This window comes from Protopterus annectens, chromosome 12.part0 (assembly GCF_019279795.1).
Source record: "Protopterus annectens isolate FY-2018-M chromosome 12.part0, PAN1.0, whole genome shotgun sequence".
NCBI lineage: Eukaryota > Metazoa > Chordata > Ceratodontiformes > Protopteridae > Protopterus > Protopterus annectens.
Genome location: NC_056746.1, coordinates 1126594969 through 1126610875, shown reverse-complemented (window position 1 = coordinate 1126610875; position 15907 = coordinate 1126594969).

The window sequence follows — 15907 nt, the reverse complement described above, 5'->3', positions numbered from 1 at the left end:
GCATTCTGGTAGTATGCATGACTGCAACAGCCTGACCATAACCGATCATTAGCTGATGTCCTGATGACTGACACACAGATGTAGGACACACAGCAACATTTGGATCCTTCAGGTACTATACTATGCCAGTAACCAGTGGTATTCAGCTGCACCCATTACTGAGACCACTCCTGTTCGGCATATGGCTGTCTTAGGTACAAGCAATCACAGTAGGGATATGTCTGTCCACATGTGCTAATGCATACTGTGGCCTATACTGCATTCTCCAGGTGACACACACATCCTCCACAAGGGTATCATACAGATACCTGTTGTCAAACCCATGCTGTAAAGCTATAGGCAAAACTAAGCGTAGTCATCCACCTTTACGGAACATAGTATCCCCACAGTACCACATAGGTAGTAGCCACCAACATCATGAACAGGTACCAATGTGTACATGCAGGTGTGTGAAGCAGCAGCACAGTTTGGCAAAGATGCCAACTGTGTACTTGGATAAAGTAGGGTTCCCACACATGCAATACTTGAGGTGACATGTACGTATATGTATTTGCCTCATAGCTACCTCACATGTGCAATGCTTACTGATATGTCATACTGTAGTAAAAGCAAACCCACCAACACATTGGCCAACACTGTTGCACACATGGAGCACACACACTCACCAAGTGCAGGATTCAAACCCCTACCTAACTACATCATGATACTACTGGTACGCATTAATATGATGCGCTATACACATTACTGGGGGGTTCTCTTTTCCACAGGTATATTTGTCGGATGGTGACATCATCAGACATGACAAAGATGTGTATACCACTTTTAAGGTGTTTTACTACTCTCCAAAAAGGTTGTTCCTCTCCAAGGAGATCACACACGAACACCCATCCACACACGCAGTTGTCAGTTACAAGATTCAAGCCTCTACCTAACTACTTCATGATACTAGAGGAGTACATATTAGCACGACGGGCTATACACATTACTGGGGTTTCTCTTCTCCACAGGTATATTTGTAGGATGGTGACATGATCAGAAATGACAAAGATGTGTATACCACTTTTAAGGTGTTTTGCTACTCTCCAAAAAGGTTGCTCCTCTCCAAGGAGATCACACACGAACACACACACACTGTTGTCAGCATTCAAACCCCTACTTAACAACTTCATGATTTTAGAGGAGTACGCATTAGCACAACGCACTATACACATTACTGGGGTTTCTCTTTTCCACAGGCATATTTGTAGGATGGTGACATCATCAGACATGACAAAGATGTGTATATAACTTTTAAGGTGTTTTACTACTCTCCAAAAAGGTTGCTCCTTTCCAAGGAGATCACACACAAACACACACAGTTGTCAAGTGCAGGATTCAAATCCCTACCAAGCTACTTCATGATACTAGTGGAGTATGCATTAGCACGACATGCTATACACATTACTGGGGGCTCTTTTTTCCAGAGGTATATTTGTAGGATGGTGACATCATCAGACTTGACAAAAATTGTTTTACCCCTTTTAAGGTGTTTTACGACCCTCCTAAATGGTTGCTCTTTCCCAAGAAGACAACACGCACACACACTTATCAAGTGCAGGATGCAAACCCCTACCTAACTACTTCATGATACTAGAGGAGTACACATTAACATGACGTGCTATACACATTACTGGTGGTTCCCTTTTCCACAGTATATTTGTAGGATGGTGACATAATCAGACTTGACAGAGATTAGTTTACCACTTTTAAGGTGTTTTACTACTGTCCAAAATGTTTGCTCTTTCCCAAGGAGACCACACACAAACACTTGTCAAGTGCAGGATTCAAACCACTACCTAACTACTTGATGATACTACAGAGGTACGCATTTACACACTGCGCTATACACATTACTGCGAGTTATCTTTTCCACAGGTTTATTTGTAGGATGGTGACATCATCAGACTATACAAAGTGGGTTACATTAGGTGACATTAGGTGGGCTACATTGATGGAATGTCTACACACTTTGGCCATGTCATCATCAAAGGGGTGTGTACTATCTACCTGTGTCCCCAGGGCCATAATGACTTTCTCCATACATACTGGATTACCACCTATGTGGTAATTTGTGTGCACATTGTTGTACCCAAAGGGGATGACTATGCATTCTTTGGCATTCAGCTTGAGCCCATTGTTTTGACACCAGGTATCTGTCTCTGTAAGACACTTCTAGAGGATGTCTGTGTTAGCCGTGCAGTCGGTTATGGACCACAGTTACCATTCATCTGCAGACCTGTTCAGCCATACACCTCCCATGTTTGCCTTTACCTCTGAGCAGTATCTATTGAACAGGTGGGGTCCCAAGACCAAGACCTGTGGGATGCCATTTGTGACTGGCTTAGAGTTGGACATGGCACCAGCAACTCTGAACATGTGTGTTTGATCTGTGAGCCACCTGGCCACCCATGCTGTGACGTAGCTGTTAATGTTCCAGCTGGTACGCTTGTCCATGATGACAGAGTAGGGAATGGTGTGGAAAGTCCTTCGTGAGGTCTGGGTGGGCTGTGTGGACTGCTTTCACCTCCATCTATGTCCTTGGTAACTGTTTGAAATAAGTCAACTAGGTTTGGGAGCCAGGATCTGACTTTAGCAAGGCGATGTTTTGGAGAGTACAGTGTCTGGAGGTCTCCAATGCTTCTGTTTATGGGTTCCATGACAATTTGCTCAATAGGTCTGTAGACCAGGCTGAGTAGACATATTGGGCAATGGTGCCCATGTTCTGTTGTGGCACTCCCTTTCTGGAGCTGGATGACTGTTTGTGTATGCCATTCTTTGGGTACATAGCCTGTGGTACGCTGGTGTCTGGACAGTGAATCTGAGTGAGGGTACAGTTCCTCATGGGCCTAGTGTATGACACAGCCTGGGACACCATCCAGACACATTGATGCTGTGTTCTCAGCTTTGGTGAGGGCTGTCTTTACCTGCATGTCCATGACGTCTGGGGCTCTGCATCCTTCTGTGCTGGACATAGGCCCTTTTGGGGGTGATGGGGGGTGTTTACACTGAACGTGTCCCCCTGGATGGCGTCAATGATAGTTGGTTTGGTGTATTTCTTTTGTTTTTTCAGTAACTGACAGCATATTTGGAGGTTGACACCTACATGTCTGGTATAGCTACCATAGGCTTTGTGGTTGTCATTCTTAATTCCTTGGCTATTTGTCTTTAGAAACTGTCCTTTGATTATTTTATGAGCGATCATTGTTTCATCCTGATAATGATTAGTGATGCGTTTCCTTTAGTGAAGTTGGCTCTATCATGTGTTCGTTTCCTCCTTCTGTTGTCTAGCTTATTTATGGGCAACAACCACCTGATTGTTGTCTTATTTTTGGAAGTGTGCATCTTGGTTTTATTTGTGATGCCTCAATCCATGCATCCCTGTAGATGCTCATAGGATGCACTTGTAAATGATTCTGTGGTTTGTATACCATTATCCTATAGCAAGAGGGCTTTGGAATGCTCCACTTTGGTCTTGGGAAGTGTGCAGTTTGCTTTTGCAAATGTCTTCACAGTGGTTTCATTAACTGGGTTGGGGGGGGGGCTGGATGTTGATGTCCAATGTGATTACTTCATGATCTGATATTATCAGCGAGGGGTTTATCTCTGTAGTGGAACACTGGTACCCCATGTTGGTGATGATCATGTCCAGTATGTTGTCACCTCTAGTGGGCATGGTGACCAGCTGTTCCAGGGTGTTAGGGTTTTTAAACTCTAGGAAACATTGGGCGAAGGACGTTGTACACGAGTAATTCCACCACTCACTGTTTGGGTAGTTGTAATCTCCTCGTATAATGGTGTTGGATAGGACCTTTATACTTTCCACTGTCCTCCGGAATACTGAATGAGGTTCCTGAGACAAGGTACGTGATCTGTAGCAGGCTACAATCTGATGGTCAGCTTTGGCCAATGTTACTTGCACTTGCATGGTCTACAAGGCCTCATGCTGTGCCACTAACCTGAAGGTGTGGGTATCCATAGGGTAAATGGGTACACCCCTTCCTTTTGTATTCCACTCATGGTTTTGGGTCCAAAGGTCAGAGGGATTGTGAGTGTTTTACGTGGACCATATCCAACAGCTCTGTGTTTGACATTGCTTTGTATGTTAGGCAGTGAACACCTCTGAGTGGGTGATATGCAAGGGAGTACATATGGAGCATTTTGAGATGGTCTGTGTATGGCATGTATTTCAGGCCACTAATGCTCTTTGTGTGGTATATTTGCTGGCTTTACAGTTGTTGTAGTTGTCTTGTGAGGTACATAGCAACAGTGGCGTTGTACTCTATTATAGTTCTAGTGAGTGATGAGTGGAGGGGAACATTGTCCTCTTCTATTCTGCATGAGACGCATTTTGTGATGAGGTGTGCCACATGGGAGGGTTTCCTGACTACTGTGGGAATGTGATTAGCACAGTTGTATCCACTATCCACCTGTGACCCAAGGTCCCTTGTCACACTTTCAGTGTGAAGTATACTACCACCTCTGTTGTAGTTCTTGGCTACAGAGTTTTTAACATAGGGGATGACAATGCACCTTTTGGCATTGAGCTAGAGCCTATGGCTTTGACAACAGCCATCTGTCCCAATGAGGCCCTTTTCTAGGATGTCCACATCTTTTGTGTTTACCATTATGGCTCCTGGTTTGCAGTCCTCTGGTAAATTCAGCTGCCACAGACCTGCCATGTTAATGTTTACTTCAGGGAAGTAGATACTACACAGCCTGGGAAGTTATCTGGTCCCATGGCTGCTGTGATACTGGCTTTGGAGAGTGTTTATTACCTGTGCAGCCATGATGACAGCAACTTTGCAGTCTTCCATTATGGAGATGTGCTCTTTCATGGGTGTGAGGAGGGTACAGTTAACACTGATCCTATCTGCCAGGATGTTGGCAATATCAGTTGGCTCTGTACATTTAATGCCATTGAGCTGAACAGATCTGACTGTAACCATGACATGAACCTGTCTGTTAGGCAGAGATCTCCTGAGTAGACAGTATGCCACAGAGTACAGATTGGGTTACATTCAGTCTTGTTACATGGGGTGGCTATTTGAGGCCAGTCATCCTCCTGTTAAGGTACTTCATTGGTCTTTCTAGCTGCTGAACGTGCCTAGTTGGATTCATCACAAGTGTGTTGTGGTACTCCCTGACAGGACTGATGACTGCTGAATAGTAGGAACCTCCTTTGACCTACGTGCACAGACCTTGGCAGTTTGTGTGAACACATAGCATGATTTTCCAACCACTTTGTGAATGCGTTTCTGGAAGTAGAGATGACTATCCACATTTGTCCATAGATACCTAATTATCACATCCGTATTTAGCCTAAGTGTGTGAGTATGCCCAGTATGAGCTTTCAGTATGTTGCTGCCTGACATTTGGTTCGTTTCTTTAAGTGTGTGAGCATGCCCAGTATGACCTTTCAGTGTGATGCTGAATGGAATCCACTACATTTGTTGGAGTGTGTGAGCACGTCCAGTATAGACATTTATACTATATGTATATGGAAAATCAAGTTGTATTTTTACAGCAGGGCTCACCTTTGTGTCATAGATCAACAGGGATCATGCTGCGCCTGCAGGGCTTCCATGCAACACTTTGCATAGACTTACCAACATTTCTACATACAGGAGGAACAGCTATTCTTTGTACATTTCTACCCAGGGTCACACCTGATTGTTACTGTGTGTGTACATAGGATGTGGGTTTCACCTGACACTTATACACATTTGCTATGCCTGCACTGCTATGTACAGGACACCATTTCAGTCTGTACTGTTGCCTATCGTAGAGGCTTGAGGCATACTACTGTACTACAGATGTTGGCATCCAATGTCACGTATATTACACTGCGACTTCATAGCCTACACAACCCACATCACACCGCCTAGCCTGATGTTCTCAGTCTGCATAGGCGTGTGGGGGAGGTTACCCATTTGCCTCTTTAGGGGCACGATACTGCATTTCTTTATGTTTGCATTAGTGTACAATTGTCCTGCTGTATCTGTGCCATTGAAATGCTATCATGGCTTAGTGGTTCAGTACCGTGATTATAGTGCAAAGTATCCTGGGTTCGAGCCCTGTCATTGCTTTTTATTGCCATGCTGGGCAGACCAGACTGCTTAAGGAACAGTACAGCAGATATGAGCATGTTTAACTGACTTTGCTCAACTTTGGCCAACCTTGCCCAATGTTGCACTAGTTGGCACGAGCAATTTTGTTTACATATACTAGATATTGGTAAAAGCTGCTTAGCACTGCTTTATATTGCTTAAAACATGGCAATCATGCCTCAGGTGGTGCTGCAGGGCTGCCTATGTTGGATGCACATACTACATTCCCTGTACATGTTTGGAAACAGGTAGTGTCATGTTAGGCATCCCTATTATTGTATGTTTGAGTCAGAGGGAGGTATAATTTCCAGGGTTCCTACTGAGCCAGTGTATGTGCTATGCGTCGCCTCTTTGCCAAGGCCAAGGCATACTGGGCACGACTCCTTCTGCCTACTGGGGCAGGCTCAGGTTGTTCCTTCTCCGAGTCACGCTGTGCCTGTGCAGGTCTTGGCAATGGTGGGGGGCTGTTTGGCCCTGCCCCATGCTGTTCCTGCTGCAGCTGTTTTCACAGGATCATATTGTGTAGCATGGCACATACCATGACAATTTGGGTACATGTAGTTGGTGAGTACTGCAAGGCTCCACCAGATGTGTCCAGGCACCGGAACCGTGACTTGAGCATCCCAAACACACGCTCAATTATATTTCATGTTTGTGCATGTGCCTCATTATGGAGTTCTTGTTCAGGTGTGTGTGCATTTCTGATGGGTGTCATCAGCCACGGCTCCAGTGTGTATCCAGCATCCCCCACTAGGTGACCGTCAGGGATGTCCCCACTGGCAAATGTCTGGTACAGCTGTGTCAGATGCCAGATATGGGAGTCGTGGTAGCTTCCAGGGCAGCCAGCACACACATTCAGTATTATGCCCTGGGCATCCCACACGACCTGGCAGTTGATGGAGTGGAAGCCCTTGCGGTTGATGTAGGCCCTACCCCGCTTACCGGCTGGTGCTTTGATGTGTATGTGCATGCACCCACTACCTCAGGGTATTCTGCTATTTGCTGGAAGAGACGCATATTGCTGGTCAATACCTCACGGGAATTGGGGAAATATACATGATCACCGACATGTGCTGACATGGCATTCAGGAACTGGTGCAGTATCCTGGATGCTGATGCCTGTGAAATCCCCATCATATCACCAGTTGGTCTCTGGAAGGTACCTGTTGCTAGTATTCTTAGGTCAACACATACCTTGGTTTCCACTGGGATGGGTTCCCCTCTGTTGGTTCTGTGTGTGAGGTGTGGCCTGCACAGTTCAACAATTTGCTGCAGGAGATCTCTGTCCACTCTATAGCGCTCCACTATTTCCAGCTCATGTAGCCCCTGGTAGGTTACCCTAGATCTGTGCACTCTTCTCCGTCTCCTCACTGTGGGTTGCTCAGCAGCATTCGCAATGGCACCAACCTCAGCATCTTGCACATGTCGCCTTATAATAGCAATGGCAGCCCCTAACATTCTTTTGTCTCAGTTAAGCTTTTTAAGTTTTCACTTCTCTTTGTAGACTGCAGTGTTGCAGTGTTTCTGAGAAAAACATGGGGGACTGTTGTTTGCAGAGTTTTAAGTGCTGGGCTGGGCTAGGCTAGGGTACTGCCTGTGTAATTGGCTGATTCTGATTGATTTCACCTGGCAGCTCTGCTAGTTCTCCTTGGTTAACTTCCTACTACTTCCTTTCCTTCCTTTTCCCATTTCCGTTTCCACAGGGGGCAGTGCCATGCAAACAAGCGCAAACACGCGCACACGAGCGCACATGTGCACACGCAGGCTTACACAGGCTTACACGGGCTTAGGCGGGTGCACAATCATGCATACACACTTAGACAGCCTTACACAGGTGCAAATATGTGCACACAGGCTTAGAACGGTTTACAGGCGCACACACGCACCACACAGTGTAAGCAGCTTTGCAAGAAACTTTGGTGGTAGCCACAGCATATGCCTTCAGTTTCTGGCTTTCAGTTCAGACAACTAGGGACACGCCTCTTCCAGTCTTCAGTAACTCACAGCAGACACATGCCACTCTGCTCCAATGGGCTTACAGTGTTTGATACATACCCCCTCATGATGTCACCTATCTACTGCTCTGTTACTCCCCTAATCCTACTCTTGCACTCAAGGGACATGGTTCACATAGCAGGGAAAATTGGGATTCACTATCCTTATACTCATTTGCATAGGATTGCCTACTAATGCTTGGTTACATCTCTCACACTGAGCTTCCCCCTTAGCAACTACTACTCAGTAGCCATGTTGTCTTCAGCCTGCCATTCACTTGCATGGCAGATGTATATTTGTAATAAAATGCCTATTTTTGCCTTTTAATTTTTTTTTTTTGTTTTTTAGAGCGCCGCAAGTTTGGGTGACGCTGCGCTATGCTTAAACATCGGGGATCGGGGAAAAAATATTTTAATTTTTAAAAATTTTTGCAACATATATAAATGCCAATGGCCTTATATTTGGCCATTGGCATGCTTCCTCAACTGGATGCATCCTTTATTTGGAGCTGTCATTGCTCCATTTTGCTATTTGCAGAATGGTACTCAGTTACCAACCGAGTACATTTCTGCAAATAACACTACTTTTACTCGGACAGGTTAGTGTTTCCTGGATTGCAAATTTTCCTCATTTGCATAGCTTTCAGCATTGGCATGCTTCCTCAACTGGATGCATCCTTTATTTGGAGCTGTCATTGCTCCATTTTGCTATTTGCAGAATGGTACTCAGTTACCAACCGAGTACATTTCTGCAAATAACACTACTTTTACTCGGACAGGTTAGTGTTTCCTGGATTGCAAATTTTCCTCATTTGCATAGCTTTCAGCATTGGCATGCTTCCTCAACTGGATGCATCCTTTATTTGGAGCTGTCATTGCTCCATTTTGCTATTTGCAGAATGGTACTCAGTTACCAACCGAGTACATTTCTGCAAATAACACTACTTTTACTCGGACAGGTTAGTGTTTCCTGGATTGCAAATTTACCTAATTTGCATAGCTTTCAGCAGCAAATTAGGTAATTTGCATAAACTAACCCTGTCCATGCAAGAGTAGTTTTAGGAGCTCTCTTGCACGCCCCTGCCGGCTGTTCCTGGATCGCTTGGCAGACATGTTGGCTTGCTGGAGTCTTACTCTACTCTTAGACTCCGTGCAAGCTTTCATGAATCCGGCCCTTTGTTTGTTGCTAACTTACTTAAAGCATCGAGTTTGTTTTATGAAAACATTGATGAAAGTTAGTGCATTTTAATTATCAGTGCATTCCTACACATAAGGATTTTCATATCTGTCATTTCTTATTATAAAATGAGTGAAACTGTAGGTTAAAAACAACAAATTCACTTATTGTGATTAGTGATTACAAGGTCCCTTTCCATATTCATAAATTGCCATTTTAATGCATATACTGAAAGTTTTTATGCTTAAATGGTAACATTCTATTTTGTATAATCAGCAAAGGTTAAACTGAGTGATTACTGTCAATTTAATACTATTTGTTCAGAATGTGATTGTTACCTTCTGTGACATTCCTAGTTCAGGCTTCTATTGTTTCCCTTGAACAACTTAGTCAGTTTGATACCGTGTATAAAAACATTAGTTACCCTGGCAACAGCCTAAGCACTATTTATAGTCAAGATGTGTTACAAAACCACAATTCAAGTTAAAGCAATTATATAGGTTCATAGGTTCATACTAGGCTATCTGCCCGAGGGCATTTACAAGCCTAGCCCATCGTTTTGTGGCTTACGCCACCCCTTTAGTATGGGGAACTATACCCATTATTTTGCTGTGCCTCTGTCGAGCAGTGACACTGAGGTAATCCTTGGGGTATATCTGCGATCTCCCATCCATTGGTCAAGATTTCTCTTGAACAAGGCCAGCGAGGTGCTCTGCCTCACATGTACCGGGATTTTGTTCCACAGCATAGGGAGTCTTTGGGTGATGAATCTATCCCTCCAGCACGTCCTATTAATAGCCGTGTCAAGGTTTAAGTCTCCCGCCCTTGTGGCTCTGATGGATCTAGATTTTTTGAGGTGAAGCATATTCATCAAATCTGGGTTTGACATGGCCTTGTATGTTAGGCAAAGGTCACCTCTGAGCAAGCGTGGCGACTGAATAGAGCTGGAGTTCTTTCAGTCGTGCAGCATAGGACAGATTTTGAGACCCTTTATCCTTTTGGTGAGGAACTTTTGTGGCCTCTCCAGCTGCTGCAAGTGTCGGGTCAGATACATTCCGAATGGGGCATTGTACTCAATCATTGGTCTGATGAGTGATGAGTAAAGGGAGACTATGACCTCCCTTGATCTAGATGAGAATCCCTTCATGATAAGGTGGGCAATGTAGAAGGTCTTCCTAACTACTTTAGCTACATGGGTGTCGAATGACAGACTACTATCAACCTGGGTCCCCAGGTCCCTGATAACTTCTTCTGTGCTCAGTGGATTGCCACCTATTTGGTAGCTAGGGGTAACCTTGTTTTTCCCGAAGGGTATGACTATGCATTTTTGGCATTTAACTTTAGGCCGTGGCTCTGGCACCAGTTATCCGTTTCTGTGAGACCCTTCTGAAGGATATCTGTGTCAGATGTGTTTTCTACTATGGCCCAGTTTGCAGTCATCTGCAAACTTTGTCAGCCATAACCCTCCTGTGTTTGCTTGTACTTCGGAAAAGTAGATGCCAAACAAGAGTGGGCCCAGGACTGAGCCCTGTGGGACACCACTTGTGACAGGCTTTGAGTCTGACATGGCGCCAGCAACTCTGACCCTGTGGGTTCTGTCACTCAGCCAGTTTGCAACCCATCTTGTGATGTATGGGTTGACATTTAAGCTGATGAGTTTTTCAATGATACCCGAGTGGGGTATTGTATCGAAGGCCTTAGCCAGATCGAGGTAGGCTGTATGGACTGCCTTTCCCTCATCAATGGCTTTGGTGACTGTTTCGAAAAAGTCAACCAAGTTTAAAAGGCATGATCTGCCTTTGACAAAGCCAAACTGGGTTGGATCCAAAGTCTGCAAATTCCCTATGTCTTTATTTATGAGATCCATTATGATCCTCTCCATGGCTTTGCAGATAAGGCTTGTCAAGCTAATGGGCTGGTAATTTCCAGGGTCGGTGGAGGCACCGCCTTTGTGAAGTGGTACCACAGTTGCAGTGCGCCACTCCCTGGGTACGTATCCAGAGGTAAGACTTTGATTAAACAGCTGTCCTAGCTGTGGGTTTAATTCCTCATTGAGTTCATGGAGCACACAGCCGGGGACACCATCAGGTCCCATGGATGCTGTGTTTTTTGCTTTGGAGAGAGCAGTTCTCACTTGGGCGCTGGAGATGTTTGGGGGGCTGCAATCGTTTGGTATATATATCTCTCCTTTTGGAGGGGAGAAGTTTGCACTGAACCTGTCAGCCAGTATGTTGGCAATGTCTGTAGGATCAGTAATCTTCACATCATTTTGAACTAGCTCTGAGCATATCTGGGAGTTTCCTCCCAGGTTTCTAACATAGCTAAAGAAGGCCTTATGATTGTCTTTTGAGTCTTTAGCTATTTTTCTCTCGAAATTTGCTTTGGATGATTTTATGAGAGCTCTTAGTTTTTTACTTATAGTGATCAAGGGTGTCTTACCTTTTAAGGATTTTGCTCTATCTTGTAGTAGCTTCCTCCTTTTGTTGTAGAGTTTGTTTATGGCTGGGGTCCACCAGACTGGACGCTTGCCTTTGGTACAAAGAGTCTTTGTTATGCTTGGGATTGCCTTATCCATGCAGTCCTGCAGGTGCTGGTAGAAGGCATTTGTAAGTGATTCAGCGGCTTGAGTACTGTTTCCGCTGGCTCGGGGGCCTTAAAGGAGACCACACTAGTCTTTAGAAGTGTGAAGTCGGCTTTTGAGAAGTTCTTTACTGTGGTCTTTTTTATTTCAGGTGGGGGTGGGATGAGGATCTCCAGCGAGATTAGTTTGTGGTCTGATCTCACCAGTGAGGGGTACACCTCCGGTGTTGAACATTGTGCTCCCATGTTCGTGATGATGAGATCAAGTATGTTATCTCCTCTTGTGGGGATGGTGACTAGTTGTTCCATGGCATTTGAGTTTATGAATTCCAGGAACTTTTGGGCTAGGGTGTTTGGGCTTGAGTAGTGTTCCCAGTCTATATTAGGGTAATTGAAGTCACCTAGTATGATGGTGTTTGGTGATACATTTATTCCCTCTAGTGTTTTCAGGAAGGCCATGTGAGGTTCCTGAGTTTGTGAGGGTGGCCTGTAACATGCTACAATTTGCAGAGCAGTCTTGCCTATGGTTAATTGCACCTGGATGGTCTCCGATGCATCGTGCGTTGCCACCAGTCTTGAGGTGTGGGTGTCCTTGATGAATATGGATACCCCCCCCTCCTTTCTTGGTATTGTCCGGATTTTGGGGCCGGGCATGATATGAGGTAAAACCTGATAGCGCTGGGGTGCTCTCAGGAGCCTTGAACCAGGTTTCTGTCACAGCACAGACATCGATGTTCTCCATTCTGAGAAGGGCCTCGAAAGTGCATTTTGAGATTTAGACTTCTGGCATTGAGCAGCATTACTCTTAGTTTTTTCCTTTTTGTGTTCTAGGGTGGTAGGTTTAGAATTTGAGCCTTGCCTAAAAAGGCACTATGGGGTGGCAAGAGCCTTTGCCAATATCCGAATCCCAGGGTGACAGGTGCAAGCCGTCCCTTGCGAGCAGCGTGGCTTGTCCAGCATGTCATCCCAGGCAGACAGACACTGGATCCCCTTTGAATGACACCAGTGTTTAAGCCAATTGTTAAAGCTGATAATCTTATCTCTGTATTGTGGCATCATTCTTGGTGAAGGTAGGATACTGCTCAAGGTCAGGGTCATACCTGCCTGGGCTACATAATCAGAGAGCTCCTCAATGTCTCTTTTCATGTAGTCCAAGGAGGTACGTCTCAGGTGGTTTACACCAGCGTGGACAATGACTGAGTCATATTTGTACCTGCTGTTGAGAGACCTGAGTGCTTGCGTTATGTGGCGTATTCTAGCGCCCGACAGGCAGCTTACTGTGACCTTCTCCTTACTCAGTCTGGTGAGCGGGACGTCAGTGTGTCTGACTATGGAGTCACCAATGACTAGTGTGTCTGGCACTGTGTTTGGCCTTAAGGGCTGTGACTGTTTGACACTCTGACTGTGAGGTCTATGTGTTGCAGGTGTTGTGTTCTGAGGTGGTGGTTGTTTGGGTGTCTGCTTTGGTGGCCTCTGCTGTTTTGGTAGATTTTTGATCAGAGCCTCCGAGTATGTCTTTGTGTGTTTATGTGTATGATTTGAGGTTGCAATGGTACTATGTGAGACTGGGTCTATAGTGTGTGTGGTAACCTTCTCCTCCTGACTGGTCTTGCCAGTCCTATGTTGAGAGAGCTCAGCCTCCAGTTTGGCCGTATAGTTGCATCTCTCGCATGTATTTGTGTTTTGTGGGAGGAGGAGAGGGTTGTCTGTGTACATGAGGCAATTGTAACATTGCCTCAATATTCCCAGGTTCACCAGCTGAGCAGGAGAGGACACTAGCAACTGATCCTCGACATGCTAGAAGGAATAGACAAAAAACTTTAAAAAGATTCCGGGACGTGGGTGACCGAGAAATGGGGTTGCCTTTTGGGATACTATCTATGACAAGAGTGCCGTATCAAGGTAATAAGTACTGTAGGAGCAAGTGCTACGTTTAACAGATAGAGAATAGTCTACTTGGAGTCAAGTAGAGATGATCTTTTTAATTATAGGATACGCTGATTAGATCAGTAGTATAGTTTGAGGAAGGTAGTTTTAAGGGAAAATTTGAAGAGTGGACTTTAGGTAGCCCGAATAGTTTAAACCTGCTTAACCGGCACTGCCCTAGTGTGCAACGGTAGCAACTCCGCGCTAAATTGGGCTAAATCGCGCTAATGCGATTATATGACTTGTTATGCACATTTACCTATATGACAAAATCAGCATGCTTCCCCTTGATGTTCAATATAGTATATGTCATTTATGACAAGTTAAAACAGTAGTGTTATACTCAAGCCCATGTTATTAAACTATTGTCAATTTAATACTATTTGTTCAGAATATGATTGTTACATTCTGTGACATGTCATGTTCAGGCTTCTATTGTTTCTCTTGAACAACTTTGTAAGTTTGATGTCATGTATAAAACATTAGTTACCTTGGTAACCACTAAAGTATTATATATGGTCAAGATGGTTACAAAAACTACAATTCAAGTTAAAGCAATTACATGACTTGTTATGCATATTTACTTATATAAGAAAATCATCATGCTTCCCCTTGATGTACAACATAGTGTATGTTATTTATGACAAGTTAAGACAGTAGTGTTATTATACACAAGCCCATGTTATTAAATCCTATCTTTAATATCTAAATTCAGCAGACTGCTTCATCTTATATGACGATTATATATTTTATGTCTAGATTTATAAAAATCATACCTTACATAACTATGTGTGTTTTTTTATCTAGAATCAACTTAATGAGGTAAACAAAGTGTTAGGAGACCATCAATATGTGTACATGTGGTTTAAAACAGCCCTTTTATTATATATATTTTAAACCAAAAATGTCATTGCTGAGAATCATCTCAGAGGCTCCTCAGAGCCGTTAAGCATTATCGTCACTCTGTCTCCATTACCATACCAACCTGGGAGCATCTGTTCCTGTTAGTCTGTCTGTGTACTGCATACCAGAGGCTTGTGATGCACCTGAAGCAAAGCTTCACTTCACTGAAACTTCAAGACTAAATTCCCTCCCTTTCAGTGAGGCAGCAGCCAGGAAAAGATCAAAGAGCAAACAGATAAAAATAAAATAAAATAAAATAAAAAACCTCCCAACAAGCCACCACAACAAGAGACAACACACTCCTCCAGCCCTCCCACCTCCCACTCAGCAGATGCACAAACAAAACACCCTCTGCCAAAATATCCCAAACCACAGCTTTATCCACCCCCCCCCCCTCCCCTGGATCAAGGCTAAAATACCAAATGTCTCTTTCTAATACACAGGCATCAGTAAATCTCAATCACAAGCTGCAACCCACAGCCTTCCGGAGATGAAAATGGCAACACACAACAGCTACCAGACACAGCTGCATCCACATATACCATGTCAGGCTTAATCAAACAGCACTCGAAGCTATGGTACCTGCCATAATTGATATTAATTATGTTTAGACAGAATAATAATGACATTTGTACTAGCTGCCAGACATGGCTGCATCCACACACACCATATCAGGATTGATCAAACAGCACTCAAAGCTATGATACCTGCCATAATTGAAATTAACTATATTTAGGCAGAATAATGACATTTGTACTAAGAGCTTGCTACTATTCAACCACGATAAACATGACATTCATACTTTAACTAAAGAAGGCATTAATCTCCATGACAGCATTTTTTTTCAAAACACTCTACTGTTACTGCTATTATATATGATATTAATTTGTTACATTTGAGTCTGAACTCTGATGAATGGTACCTTGTTGAATTAGTTGATTAATTACTTAAATTATTATAAGTAAAACAATGAAAAATGAACAAGATAAGTATTCATTGAGTTCAAGTAGGGGAACAGAAACTTCTATGTTTATACTATATGTTGCTTTGTTTGGCTTATATATAATGTAAACAGTAACCCATCTTGACTGGGTCTATGGTACAACATCGAACTAAAACAAGTTTGAATATTGTAATATCGAGCCCTAAAGTCCAAAAGTTGAAAATAGCGAAGCCATGGC